Source organism: Petaurus breviceps, unplaced genomic scaffold (assembly GCF_028583685.1).
Source record: "Petaurus breviceps papuanus isolate PSGF00001 unplaced genomic scaffold, PetGlider_PUasm1.0 220, whole genome shotgun sequence".
Lineage (NCBI taxonomy): Eukaryota > Metazoa > Chordata > Mammalia > Diprotodontia > Petauridae > Petaurus > Petaurus breviceps.
The window spans coordinates 19,609,073-19,622,702 of NW_027185876.1; the positions used below are offsets into that span (position 1 = coordinate 19,609,073).

Here is a 13,630-nt window from a genome sequence, read left to right on the forward strand (position 1 = left end):
TCTCTCTCGTTCTGCTCTCTAACCCCCAACACCAAAAGGAAGGTTACCAATGGAAATAAATCATGCAGCTGGTAGAGATGCTAGGGGTCATTTAGTGTAGCACTCTCTGTTTACAGATGAGGAATCCCGAGTATGGAAATGACTTACCCAAGGCTGAGGCAACTCCAGTGGCAAGTAGGGAAAGTTAGGATTCAAAGTCTAGCTCCAGGTCCAGACCTCTTTGCCCTTGACCATCCTATTGACCAGCAGAGTCTGAGCTTGTACAATTAATACGAAAAGGATGAATTGACATCTTTAGCACCAGAGACAGAAACCTCTTGCTTGATGTCGGACCTGGCTTACCAGGTAGGAGGAAGAGCACATTCTCTAAAAAGGAAAAATGTATGCCCACTTTGCTACCACTTGAGGCCACTTGAGAAGTTCTGCTTCTAATCAGATCAACCAACAAGAATTTGTTAAGCATTTACTATGTAACTACAACTATGCTAAGCATGAAGGATAAAGGTAAAAATCACCAACAAACAAAAAGTTCCTGTCCTTATATAGCTTATATGCTGCATATTAATGAAGGAGCTTGTACACTAATAAAGGAGACAATATGTTTAGAGGCCATTCATTTCCTGTCTAACACTCCAAATACAAAGGGCTTTGGGGAAGAAAAACCATCCATAGTGACCTGACACAAGAGGAGTCAGACTGGGTCATTCACAGTCATATATGATGCTCAGGGTATAAAGGAAGATATGGCAACCCTGTCATTAAGCCATGCTCATCATTAAAGTTCATAGAATGTGTGTTTTCTATGAAACAATAATAGGTGATGCCATTTTATATTCTCGTTATATTATACTTCTTTCTATGTACCTATTATGTTTCTGTATGTAACCTCCATAGTTACTACCTACAGCCCTGATATGTGAAATCATGTTGTATGCGTTGCATGAGATGTGCTCCTGATCCATTGTATACACTGTTTCATCTAACGCTTAAGGGGTTAGATATTCCTTTTCTTTATTTTTTTTTCAGTCAAAGTAAAACAAAGTTTATTATCGATTCGCCATATTGGGTAGACTCTTAAGGAGCCTGAGTATTTGTATTGCTAATGCCAGCGGGCCAGATCAAATCTGAGCTAGATTGAATCTGAGTCTATTCTTTTTCTTTAAGTGATTATTTGCTACATCCAATTTTTACTGTACTGTGTAGGTTGAATAATAGCCTGAGACTATGTTATGTGCTTATGATGTATTTCAAAGAGGTCCGACATATGTCATTTAGAGAGATTCCTCCTTCTCAAACCCTTGCACCATTCCAATAGGCTTTGCTTTCCAAATAGGTTACACCACAAGAACTAGAAGCATAATGAGTCAGAATATCCCAAGAACAGCTGAGTATCACAAACATTGTCCATGAACTACCCTGTCGTGGTATAGGCAAGCACACTATTCTCACGTGCTTCTGTATTCTGTGGGAGGGAGGAATAGAAAAAGCATTCCCCCAACTGTTGTTCAGTTGGGTCCAACACTTCATGACCTCATTTGGGCCTTTCTTGGCAAATATGGAGTGGTTTGCCATTTCCTCCTCCAGTTCATTTTACAGATGAGGAAATTGAGACAGAGTTAAGTGACTTGCTCAGGGTCACACACCTAGTAAGTCCCTGGGATCAGATCTGAACTCAGCTCTTCCTAACTCCAGGCCTGGTGCTCTATCCACTATGCCACTTAATTGCCCTGCATCTGATGCATTTGGGAAAGACAAAGGCAAAGTCCAGAAGAACAAGAGAGAGGAAAAAAGACCAAGTCTTGTCTCACAATTTACTTTTACAGACTGCAGGAATAGTTAGCTGATTCTGTCAGGCAATGAGCAGTAAACAGATTCAGACTCTGAAACCCAACCAGTATAGAATAAGTAAAGGCGCTTCTGGATTTTTCACTATCAAAAACTGTATAATTTCATCAGGGAAACTTCTCAAATTTATTGTAGTTGATCAAGTTCTTCCTACCCCCCTTAATGAAAGAATCTCAGAGACAAATAGATCTCAGTACTCATCTATTCTAGCCATATCTGAATAAGGATCCTCCCAATGACATCCCTGACCATCTTTAATTTAGCATCTGCTTAAATGTCTCCAGTGAAGAGGAGACTACTACCAACTGAAGAAGTACATTCTGCTTTTCAATTCAATCAACTTTAATTAAGCACTGTGTATGGACTTAATCCATTCTTTTCATTTTAAATATTCAACTGACAAGCATTTATTTTCTCTCTCTCTCTCACTTGTCCACACACTTAAGAGAAAAGAAAAATAAAGCCCTTGTAACAAATATACGTAGTCAAGCACAACAAATTCCCTCATTGGTCATGTCCAAAAATCCATGTATCATTCTGCATATTCAGTTTACCTTTCTCGGGAGCTAGTGGAGACCACTCCTCATCTTTAATCCTATAGAGTCGTGGTTGATTGTTGCATTGATCATAATTCTCATCTTTCAATGACATTTGATTTTACAATGCCATTGCAATATAAATTTTTATCCTGGTTCTACTCACTTAATTCTTTTTCAGTTTCAACCTTTAATCTCATAGGATCAGACACTTAAAAATGTATAACTTTAGAAGCCATATGATAGTCCAACTCAATAATTTTTTAAAGTGAATTTTTCCCATTCCATCTCAGTCTCCATACATTGAGATTTTTTTTAATTCTTCAATAGCCATATATATATATATATATAAACAATTTATTTTAAAACTTTGAATTCCAGATTCATTCCCTTCCTCCCTTGTCACCCACCCTTACTGGGAAGACAAGCAATTCAGTATAGGTTGTACATGTGTAGCTATGCAAAACATTTCCATAGTGGATATATTGCAAAAGATTGACTAGATTTCCCTCCCTCCTATCCCACTTCCCACTTTTTCTATCCTCTACTTTGATCCTATCCCTTTTCAAAACTGGGTGCTTCCAACTTCCCTCCCTATCCTAGCCTGACCTCCCTTCCATCATCTCCCCTCTGAACCCCTTCCCCCCTACTCTCCTGGAGGGTGAAATACCCTATTTAGTGTGTATGTCATTCCCTCCCAAAGCCAAATTCACTGAGAATAAGGTTGACCCATTCCCTTTTGCCTTCCTGTTCTTCCCCTCAATTGTAACCATTTTCCCTTGCCTCTTCTATATGAGATAGTTTACCCCATTCTGTCTCTCCCCATCTCCTCTCATTATATTCCTCTCACCTCTTAATTTCACCTTTTAAGTATCATCCCTTCCTATTTAATTGGTCCTGTGCTCTCTATCTATGTATATCTCCATACATATATACAAATATTCACATATGTATTCATATGCCTATATACCTTTCTATATAGACATATATGTATGTATACATATATATATACATATATATTCCCCTCAACTATTCTCATACTGAGAAAAGTTTCATAAGTTACAATTATTGTTTTTTCATGCAGGAATATAAACAGTTCAACTTCGATAAGTTCCTTATGATTTCTTTTCCCTGATTACCTTCTCATGCTTCTCTTGCTTCTTGTATCTGAATGTCAAATTTTCTGTTCAGCTCTGGTTTTTTCATCAAGAATGCTTGAAAGTCCTCTATTTCATTGAATGATCATATCTTCCCCTGAAATATGATATTCAGTTTTGCTGAGTAGTTGATTCTTAGTTTTAATCCTAGCTCCTTTGACCTCTGGAATATCATATTCCAAGCCCTTTAATTCCTCAATGCAGAAGCTGCCAGATCCTGTGTTATCCTGATTGTGTTTCCACAGTATTCAAATCATTTCTTCTTGGCTGCTTGTAATATTCTTTCCTTAATATGGGAATTCTGGAACCCGGCTATAATATTCCTAGGAGTTTTCTTTTTGGGATCTTTTTTAGGAAGAGATCAGTGGATTCTTTCAACCTCCATTTTGCCCTTGGTTCTAAAACATCAGGGCAGTTTTCCTTGAGAATTTCTTGAAGGATGATTTCTAGGTTCTTTTTTCGATCATGGCTTTCAAGTAATCCAATCATTTTAAAATTATCTCTCCTGGATCTATTTTCCATGTCAGTGGTTTTTCCAATGAGATATTTCACATTGCCTTCTATTTTTTCATTTGTTTGGATCTGTTTAATAGTATCTTGATTTCCCATAAAGTCACTAGCTTCCATTTGCTCCAATACAATTCTGAAAGAATTATTCTTTTTAGTGAGCTTTTGAGATTCTTTTTCCATCTGGCAAATTTGGCTTTTTAAGGCATTCTTCTCCTCACTGGCTTTCTGAACCTCTTTTTCCATTTGAGTTTGTCTATTTTTTAAGGTGTTATTTTCTTCATTCAGGTTGTTGACTCTCTTTTCATGTTTTTCTTGCATCATTCTCATTTCTCTTTCTGATTTTTCCTCTACTTCTCTTATTTGGTTTTCAAAATCCTTATTAAGCTCCTCTATGGCCTGTAACTAGTTCATATTTTTCTTGGAAGCTTTTGGTACAGGAGTTCTGAGTTTGTTGTCTTCCTTCTATTCCATGATTTGATTCTTTTTGTCCCCAAAATAGAAATCTAAAGTCGGATTGCTGTGCTTGCTTTGCTTCCTTTGTTTGTTCACGTTGCCACTCAATTACTTGATTTTTGAGCTTTTTGCCACAGTAAAATTCTGCTTCCAGAAAGGAGACCTTTGTCCCAAATCACTGGGATTTTAACATTAGTTGGAGTTATTAGTTGGTTGCCCTCTCTGAAGCCTCCAGCAGCTCTAGCACCTGGTCATACATCCCAGGAACTCCACCCTGGACAGAGATCCAGATCCAAGCAGGTTAAAGCAAGATGATTACCCCTCAGACTGGTCGTTTGGTCCCCCTACAATCTGCAGACCAGGACCTCTGAAGCAGCCATGCAGCAGCCGCACCTCAACCACTTCTCCCTCTGGGAGCAGAAGCTGGACCACACTCCTGGAGTCCCTGTTCCCACAAAGTCTACAGTGACCTCTCACTTTGTCTTTGGCATATATGATTTGATAATTCTGGAAAATGCCACATCTGCTGGTGATCCACTCTCCCAACGTCCCTCCAGGTGGCGGCTGGTCATGGCCATCCTGAGGCTAAAACGATGGGATTACGCAGGGCTGGGCTATACTCCCAGCATGCTGCAATGAATCTTTCCTCCATCTCCTGGGCTGCCTTTAGCAGAATATTTGTTTCTGTCTATCCCTTTGTGGGTTCTGTAGCCCTAAAGTTTGTTTAGAGTCATTTTTATAGGTATTTTGAGGTGGTTATAGGGATAGCGAATGGAGTTTTTCTGCTTCTATGCCGCCATCTTGGCTCCACCCCCCTATATTTTCTTTTGCAACACGGCTAATATGGAAATATAATTTACATGGCTTCACATATTGCTTGACTTCTCAAGGTTTGGGAGAGGGAAGAAGAGAATTTGAAATTCAAAAAAATTTCTAATGAATGTCTACATTTTTTACATGTAATTAGGAAATATTTAACAAAATAAAAATATATTTTAAAAAATAATCAAGTGTGAAAGACTGAGTTACTCTGATCAATACAATGATCTACATCAGTTCTAAGAAACTCATAATAAAAGGTGCTATCCACATTCAGAGAGAGAACTGATGAAGTCTGAGTACAGATTCCTCGCTTTCTTCCTTTTTCTTCCTTTTTGCAACATAACTAATGTGAAAATATGCATTGCATCATTTTCCCACATATAATGGATACCATCCCTTACCTTCTCAATGAGTGGGGGCAGGGCTGAGGGAGAGAATTTGGAACTCCAAATTTTTTAAAAGATTTTTTTTAAAAAAGAGTAGTGAGAATCAGGAGAAGCCAAGATCAGATTAATGAAGTATTATTTTTCTTGCTCTTTCCATATTCAAGCATGATTTAAAGGAAGTGGGTTGTTTTTTGTTTGTTTGTTTGTTTTTACTGAACCTGCTCTCACCTATAATCATTTTTTAAATAATGGGTTTTTAACTTGTTATATGTGATCTCTCTACCCTAATTTTCACAAAAGGCCAATCCTTACATTAATATGGCTATTAAACCCAAATATCATTATTTCATTGAAAATCTGAATGAAAATTTAAAGGTTATAATTTTTTGCTATTTAATATTACAATGAAAGTAGCAGAAATTACCTGAGATTCTATCTCTGCATACAAAGCTCTTTGAAATGATGGGGTACTCTTTCTCCTCTGTATCAAAGAACATTTAGGATCCCAAGCCAATTTGGATGACAAACAAAGGATCCCACCCAAGAGTAGTGAAAACATATCAAAGGAGAACTGCCTGACATCACTTGGAGAAATGTAATTTGAGCAACCTCTAAGTACCTGAAATGATGATCACTAACATTCTAGGCATGCTCTTACTCAACTTAGATTAGCAACTATCTCTTCATTTATAAAATCATGCTCTATAAGAACTGCCAACTCTCTTGGTCTAATTAATCTGTTACCTTTTACTACATCCTTGACAGGTGCTCATTAAACTTATGTTCCAGCAGTTCTGTTCCAGGGGAGCTACCAACCTTCCAAAGCTATTCATTCCATCTGGGGATAACAGTTAAAGATAGCAGATAAAGAGCTGGCCTTGGAGCACAGAAGATCTGGGTTCTAGTTGCATCTCTGATACTTAATACCTGGGAAAGCTTGGGCAAATCACTTTATCTCCCTAGATTTCAGTTTCCTAATTTGCAAAATAAATGAGGGAGCTGGTCAATCAATCAATCAGGAAACATTTATTAAGTGCCTACTGTGTGTTAGGCACTGCACTAAGCTCTGAAGATAAAGAAAGAGGCAAAAATAGTCCCTGCCCTCAAGGAGCTTACAGTCTAATGGGAGAGACAATAAACAAGCTAGATAAAGGATAAATAGGAAATAATTTAACAGAGAGGGAAGGCACTAGAAAGAGAGGTTAGAAAAGGCTTCCTGTAGAAGATGGGATTTTAGTGGTGACTTAAAGGAAGCCAGCAAGTAGAGATGAGAGGGGAGAGCATTCCACATATGGGGGACAGTCAGAGAAAATGTACAGAGCCAAGAGATGAAGTGTCTTGTTCCTGAACAGCAAGTGTCACTTGATCACAAACTATGATGTAAGGCATAACAGAGTAAGGGGCTAGGTTATGAAGTATTTGATTTGTATTTGATCCTGGAGGCAATAGGGCATCACTGGAGTTTTTTTAAATGAGAGGTGACCTGGTTGGACTTGCACTTTAGGAAAATAACTTTAATGGCTGAATGGACAATGGATTAGAGGGAAGAGACTTGAGGCAGGCAGATCCACCAACAGCCTATTGCAATAATCTAGGCATGAAGGGAAGTTCTTCATGGCCTCTGATGTACATTCCAGCTCCAGAAGTATGATCCTATCTATTAACATAGTGACTGCAAAATCCTGGGCAAGTCATTTAATTTCTCAGTGCCCTAGGAAATTCTCTAAGAATATTAAATTACAGAATAGCTGTTGATCTACATTGGTAAAGGGAGTTTCCTCTTCCCACTATTCCCTATATCAGTAAGATCACATGTCCAGTCAATCAACCTATCCAATTATTAGCAATGCTTCCATTATACTCTACTGAAATCTTTGTGACTTTTAGTTAGTGGTGGGTTTCTAGAAAACAGTCCTTCAAACATTTGGAGATAGCAATTACACCTCTCCACATTTTCACTTTTTGAAGTTAAACAATCCCAGTGCCTTCAACAATTCCTAAGGACAGAGTCACTAGCCAACCTGGTCACCCTCCTCTGGACACATAATAATTTGTCAATAAAATGACAAGACTAAGGAGAGATATTTTAAATATTATCTTATAACTTTAGCAGGGCTGGAGTAGCACAGTAGATAGACTCCAGGCCAGATGTCAGGAAGAATTATCTTCCTGAGTTCAAATCAGATACTTCCTAGCTGTGTGATCCTGGGAAAGTCACTTAACCCTGTTTGCCTCAGTTCCCTCATCCGTAAAATGAGCTGGAGAAGGAAATGGCAAACTCCAGGATCTTTGTCAGAAAATGCCAAATGGGGTCAAAAAGAGTCAGAAACAACTGAAATAACTGAACAACAACTTTAGCCTGCATATCTGTCAGTAAGATTCCATGGGCTACATCTCTGGTTTTTACCAATACAAATGCACATGAATATATTGTTTTAATTTCCATATCTATAATCTTTAAGTTATATTGCCTGCTGAATTATATCAGGCAGAAAAATTTAAATGTTAGATTTTACTCAAGTGTGCATTTTAGGCAAAATGTACTTTCTATAGTAATTAATGTCTGGCAAATCATATCACACAAATTTCATGTCTTAAATGTATTATTTTGGGTCACCATTCAAATAGTTCATAGGATTTGAAGTTAGAAACCCCCAAATGAGGCCATAAAGAGTTGGACAGGACTGAAACATGACTCAACAATGACAAGGAAGGATCAGGGAAGTTTTCACAAGGGAGGTACCATTTCATTCTTTTGAACTGGCCCTTAAGGATGGGGAGGAGTACAACAGGTTGAGAAAGAAGAGTGGGAGATAAGAATAATTCCATATGGGAGAGAACATTCGAAAGGAACAGAATGTACAAGGGAAGAGAGGTATCCACTTACAGGGTGTGTTTGGGAAACAGTTCATACTCCTCTTTAGTGAGAAAGTAGGACACACATACTCCTAAAGGAGGAAGCAGAGGAAAAGCTGCAAAGGTAAGTTGGGGCCAGATGGGAAGAGGCTTCAGAAATCAGGATAAGGCATTCAAATTGCATTTTGTAAACAATGGAAGTCACTACTAGGTATTTTTTGTTTTTAATTATAGGGACATGCTAAGAATTAGGATGCTTGATCTGGTAATGATGCACAGGACAAATTAGAGAGAAGAGAAGATAAAGAGTGTGGTCCATACCTGTAAAAATCTTGTCGAGTTCAAAAACTTAGAACCAACTGAGGATGGTGAATAAAGCTAAGGAAGGAAAAGACAAGGGAACATTAAGTACCTCCTATGTGCTAAGTGCTTTAAAAATATTCTCTCTTCTCTAACTTTGCTTCCATCTTCAAAATTTCCTTTTTTAAAAAAAAATTAAATTATCTAATGAGTTCCCTATGCAGCCACATTGTTCTCTTCAGAAAATCCCACTTTTCCTACCAATTGGGATTGTAGGTTGACTTTTCTTGGAGCATTTTAGTTCTTGGGATCTTACCCTAGCCTCCAGACTCCTTTAAATCTGATTTCACCCAAATCTCAGGTAGGGGTCAGACTCTGACCAAAGTTCTTCTGCTCTATTATAAACCATAGAAGGAAATGATCGACGCTCTCAAGTTTACCTTCTCCTGGAAGAAAACAGTATGTACATTGATAAGTAAATATTGAAGTACGTACAAATTGATATGAGGTATTTTCAAGAGGAAGAGAGCATTAACAACTGGAATTATCTGTGAAAAAGGGCTTGTATAGGAGCTAGTCTCTGAGCTGGGTCCTGAAGCAAGCGAGGAATTCTAAGAGGTGGAATTGAGGAAGGAGGGTATTCCAGATATGAGGGCCCATCTATGCAAAGATCTCAAGGTGGGAAGGACTGCCATATATAGGAAATAGTCAGCAGACCATTTGGCTAGAAAGAAGTAATATAAAATAAAATATATAAAGTGGAGAGTAAGATGAAATAAGACTAAAAAGGCAGGTGAAAAGCAGATGGTGCTAAATGTAAGGTTGAAGTTTTTCCTTTTTTTAATCCTAGAGGTAATAGGGAGTTATTGAAAATTTCTCAGTTGGAGGTGGGGGGAGGGTTACAAGATCAGAACTATGTTTTAGAAATATCAATTTGATAATTGTGTGGGGGATAGATTGAAGAAGGGAGAAATTGAAAGCAGGAGACTAATCATTGGACTATCATAATAATCCAGGTTGCTGAAGTAGAAGAGAGTCTGCATGAGAAGAGAAAAAGTTGGTGGTGTTTTATCAGTCATGTTTGACTCTTTGTTACCGCAGGCATACTGAAGTGGTTTGTCATTTCCTTCTCTAGTTCATTTTACAGATGAGGAAACTGAGGCAAACAGGATTAAGAGACTTTCCCAAGATCATACAGCTAATAAGTGTCTGAGGCCATATTTGAACTCAGGTCTTCCTGACTCCAGGCTTGGCACTCTATCCATTGTACCACCTAGCTGCTCACTACCATCTGAGTATTAAATGCTTCCTATGGGCCACTTAGGCCACTGATAAGCCTCTTTGTATATCTTTGTTTACATGTAGTCTTCTCCATTAGATTGCAAGCTTCTTGAGGGCAAGGACTGTCTTTTGCCTCTTTTTGTATCCCCAGAACTTAGCACAGTGCCTGACACATTGTAGGCTCTTAATAAGTGTTCACTGAATTGAATTGACTATCTTGCCTTTTCTAGAAGGAATCATATGCTTATCACATTGTCTAGGTTCATTCCTGATCACATCCCTTGGCAAACACAGCCTACGTGATGCCCTTCCCTGGTACATGTCTTTAGTTCTCTTTAATGAGAACAAGAGAAATTTGACAACATGCCTATCTCTACACCTGCAGCTCAATTTTAAAAGTCATGGGAAAAGGAGAGTCACACCAAGAACATTTGCAAATCAGCCATCACATAAAGGCAAACTTGATGGGCTGCTTCAGTCTGGGAGGAAGCAGAGGTGCCAATAGGCCCTACATCTTCTCCCTGGGGGGTCAAGTATTTCAAAGTTCATCTCATTGGCCAAGTCTAAATATCCTTTTTCCTACAGGTTAGTCATAGAAGTTTTCATTTCTAAAAATTTTTGATGTGCTATTAAGGTTGAATTTTTGTGGCTCTTCTGCTTATGTAATTATATTGTTTCATAATTAGCTTTCTGCTATGTCTGAGAATGAAACATTTCTTTAATCTCCTGTATTGCTAAAAAAATTTATTTTTCATTAAGGCAGAGAAAATATCCAAACCTTAAAATTGGAGCTACTGATAGAAAGAGACCTGATACCTTTTTCAGCTGCCTTAGAGAAAAGACTTAGAAGTTAGTTATATTAGTTATGGAAATCGATTTGATTCTTTTTAATGGACTGTCAAAACTTCTCAATGATTAGAGGGGGGGGAGGGAATTGTGAAACAGCAACCAGAAGAATAAGGATTGAGCAAGAGTGAATCAGTATTGAAAATAGCAATAAATTGACTAATCACTAAATTGACTAAATTTTCTTAAAAAAAAAAAACTTTGATAGAGAGGATTCTGGGAAGATGGCAGAGTAGTTCACAAAACTTTCAGCTCTACAAATTTCCTCCATAGAAAAAGACAGAACATTGCCTCAGAGGAAATGTTGGAGCAACAGGAGTAGACAAAAGTTGGGGTAAGGTAGTCATCCTCTTAAGACAATCTAAGAAGACCCCAGGAAAGACCTGACCTCCAGGGGCAGAGGTTCAACCTGAGTTAAGTCCATACACCTCCAAATCAGCTCTGTAGAATCAACGAACAATAAGCCCTGAAAGTAGCTGGTGTTGAGAGGCAACCTCAGCCTTAGAAACTTTTATCTTGCAGACAGTGTGACCCCTGAGTAGGAGAAGATTGAAAGACTTTCCACTGTCCTGGGACGTTGTCCCAGGCTGTGACTGGGGGGAGAAGGAGCTACCAGTACACACTTGGTAAGTGCCATAGCAGAGGGTCAGGGACCCTGCTGGCTGTGGGCATTTGCAGGAGAGCAGAGTCCCTGCTTTCAGTTTCAGGGAAGAGAAGACAGCTGAACTCTGCAGCCTCTAGATGTACTACAGAGAGTAAGATCACTTGTGGGACAGTGTGACCCAGGGTTCTAGTTATGGCTTAGGAGTGAAGGGGAGAGTGCAAGACCTCAGAAAATAACAGTAAGAAGTACCTGAAGCTTGGGGTATTATTCCCCATGCCTCAGAACTAGAATTTGATCACACTAATAATTGCAAAAGCGAAAATAAAATTTAAAAATAAACAAAAATGGGCAAGCAAAGGAAAAAGAAGCCAACCATAGACAACTACTATGGGGATAGAGCAGAAATGGGTTCATATTCAGAGGAAGATAATGGAGCTAAAAAAAAAAGGCACCATTAATTTTTCAGTGAAAAATGTCAAATAGTCCCAGACACAAAAAGACTTCTTAGAAGAATTTAAAAGGGTCTTTTAAAGTCAAATAAGTGAAATTGAGGGAAAATTACAGGAAAAAAAGAGCAATCCAAGAAAATTATGAAAAGAAAGTCAACCAGCATGAAATAGAGAACCAAAAACTGAAGGAAGAAAATAATTCCATGAGAACTAGAATTGGGCAAAGGGAAGCTAATGACATTCTAAGACACAAAGAAATAATAAAACAAAAATTGAAAGAGTGAAAAAATAGAAGAGAATATGAAACATCTCAGAAAAACAACTGATCTGGAGAATAGATCAAGGAGAAATAATATAAGAATATTCAGACTGCCTGAAAATTATGATTAAAAAAAGAATCTTGATACAATATTATAAAAAAATGATCAAGGAAAATTGCTCTGAAGTTCTAGAACAAGAAGGCAAAGCAGAAATAAGAAAAAATCCACCAATCATCCCTGAAAGAGATCCCAGGAGGAAAATTTTTTAAAATTCTCAGTTTAGGAGGAAAATATTGGAAGCAACAAGAAAAAAAATTAAATATTGTGGGGCTACAATAAGGATTACATAAGGCCTAGCAACTTAAGTTGAAGGAACATAGCTCTTGGAATACTATATTTCACAGAGCAAAAGAGCTGGGGTTACGACTAAGGGTAGCTCACCCAGCAAAGTTAAGTATAATCCTGAATGGGGAAAATAATGGACACTCAACGAGCTGAAAGACTGTTATGTATTTGTTGCAAAAACAACAGAATTTAAGGGAAAATTTACATCCAGGAGAAACATAACGTAAACGTTAAGGAGCAATTATAAAGGACTCAATAAGGTCAAATTGTTTACTTCTTCTATACAAAAATATCAGTTTTATTATGACTGTCATTTTTATTTGGGTAGTTTGAAAGAAAGGATTGGGCTGAACTGACTATGATGGAGGTGATTCCAAAAACAAAATAGAGCTGTGTAGGGCGAGATTAAAAGGGGGGGCAGAAATTATCTCATACAAATGAGATAAAAAAGGAAAAATTGATAAGGAAGAAACTAGGAGGGGGGAGGGCAGATAGTGCTGAAATCTTTCCTCAGGAATGGGTGAAAGAGGGAACAATTTTACATAATGTGTGTGCGTATATAAAAGTCTTCTATATTCATAGAGAAATAAGAGGGCAAGGGGATAGGGTGGGGGGAGAGGATAAGGGAGGGATTATTAGAGGGGTGGGTAGGTTAAGGAATAGAAGGTCAAGGAGGTGGGTAGAAGTAAAGCAGAGGAGTGAGAAGGGATAGGAATAGGGTGAGAAGGATAATGAGGAAAAATAGGAAAGAAAAAATACACAAGTAATTATAGCTTAGAATGTGAATGGATGAATTTACCCATAAAATTGAAACTGATAACAGATTAAAAATTTGAATTCAAATTCAAACCAACCAATATGTTGGAATTTCTATTTATAATTTATTTATAATTTATAATAATTTTTTTATAATTTATAATAATTTCAGGAAATTCTATAAGAGACATACACACAATTATAAAATAAAAGTCAAGAGTAGA

The 13,630-nt window shown here is 37.7% G+C and overlaps 1 protein-coding gene across 2 annotated transcripts in view; it reads left to right on the forward strand.

Annotated features, from left to right (window-relative positions):
• Window positions 1–8,483: 8,483 nt before the first annotated feature.
• Window positions 8,484–13,630, forward strand: part of LOC138166228 (flavin-containing monooxygenase 5-like) — a 35,192-nt gene continuing 30,045 nt past the window's right edge. Inside the window, exon 1 of one of the 2 annotated variants that reach the window (XM_069094696.1) lies at window positions 8,484–8,689. The gene's annotated coding sequence lies outside the window, so the exon portion shown is untranslated. The remainder of the gene's footprint in view (window positions 8,690–13,630) is intronic. The other variant, XM_069094695.1, reaches the window with a different exon arrangement.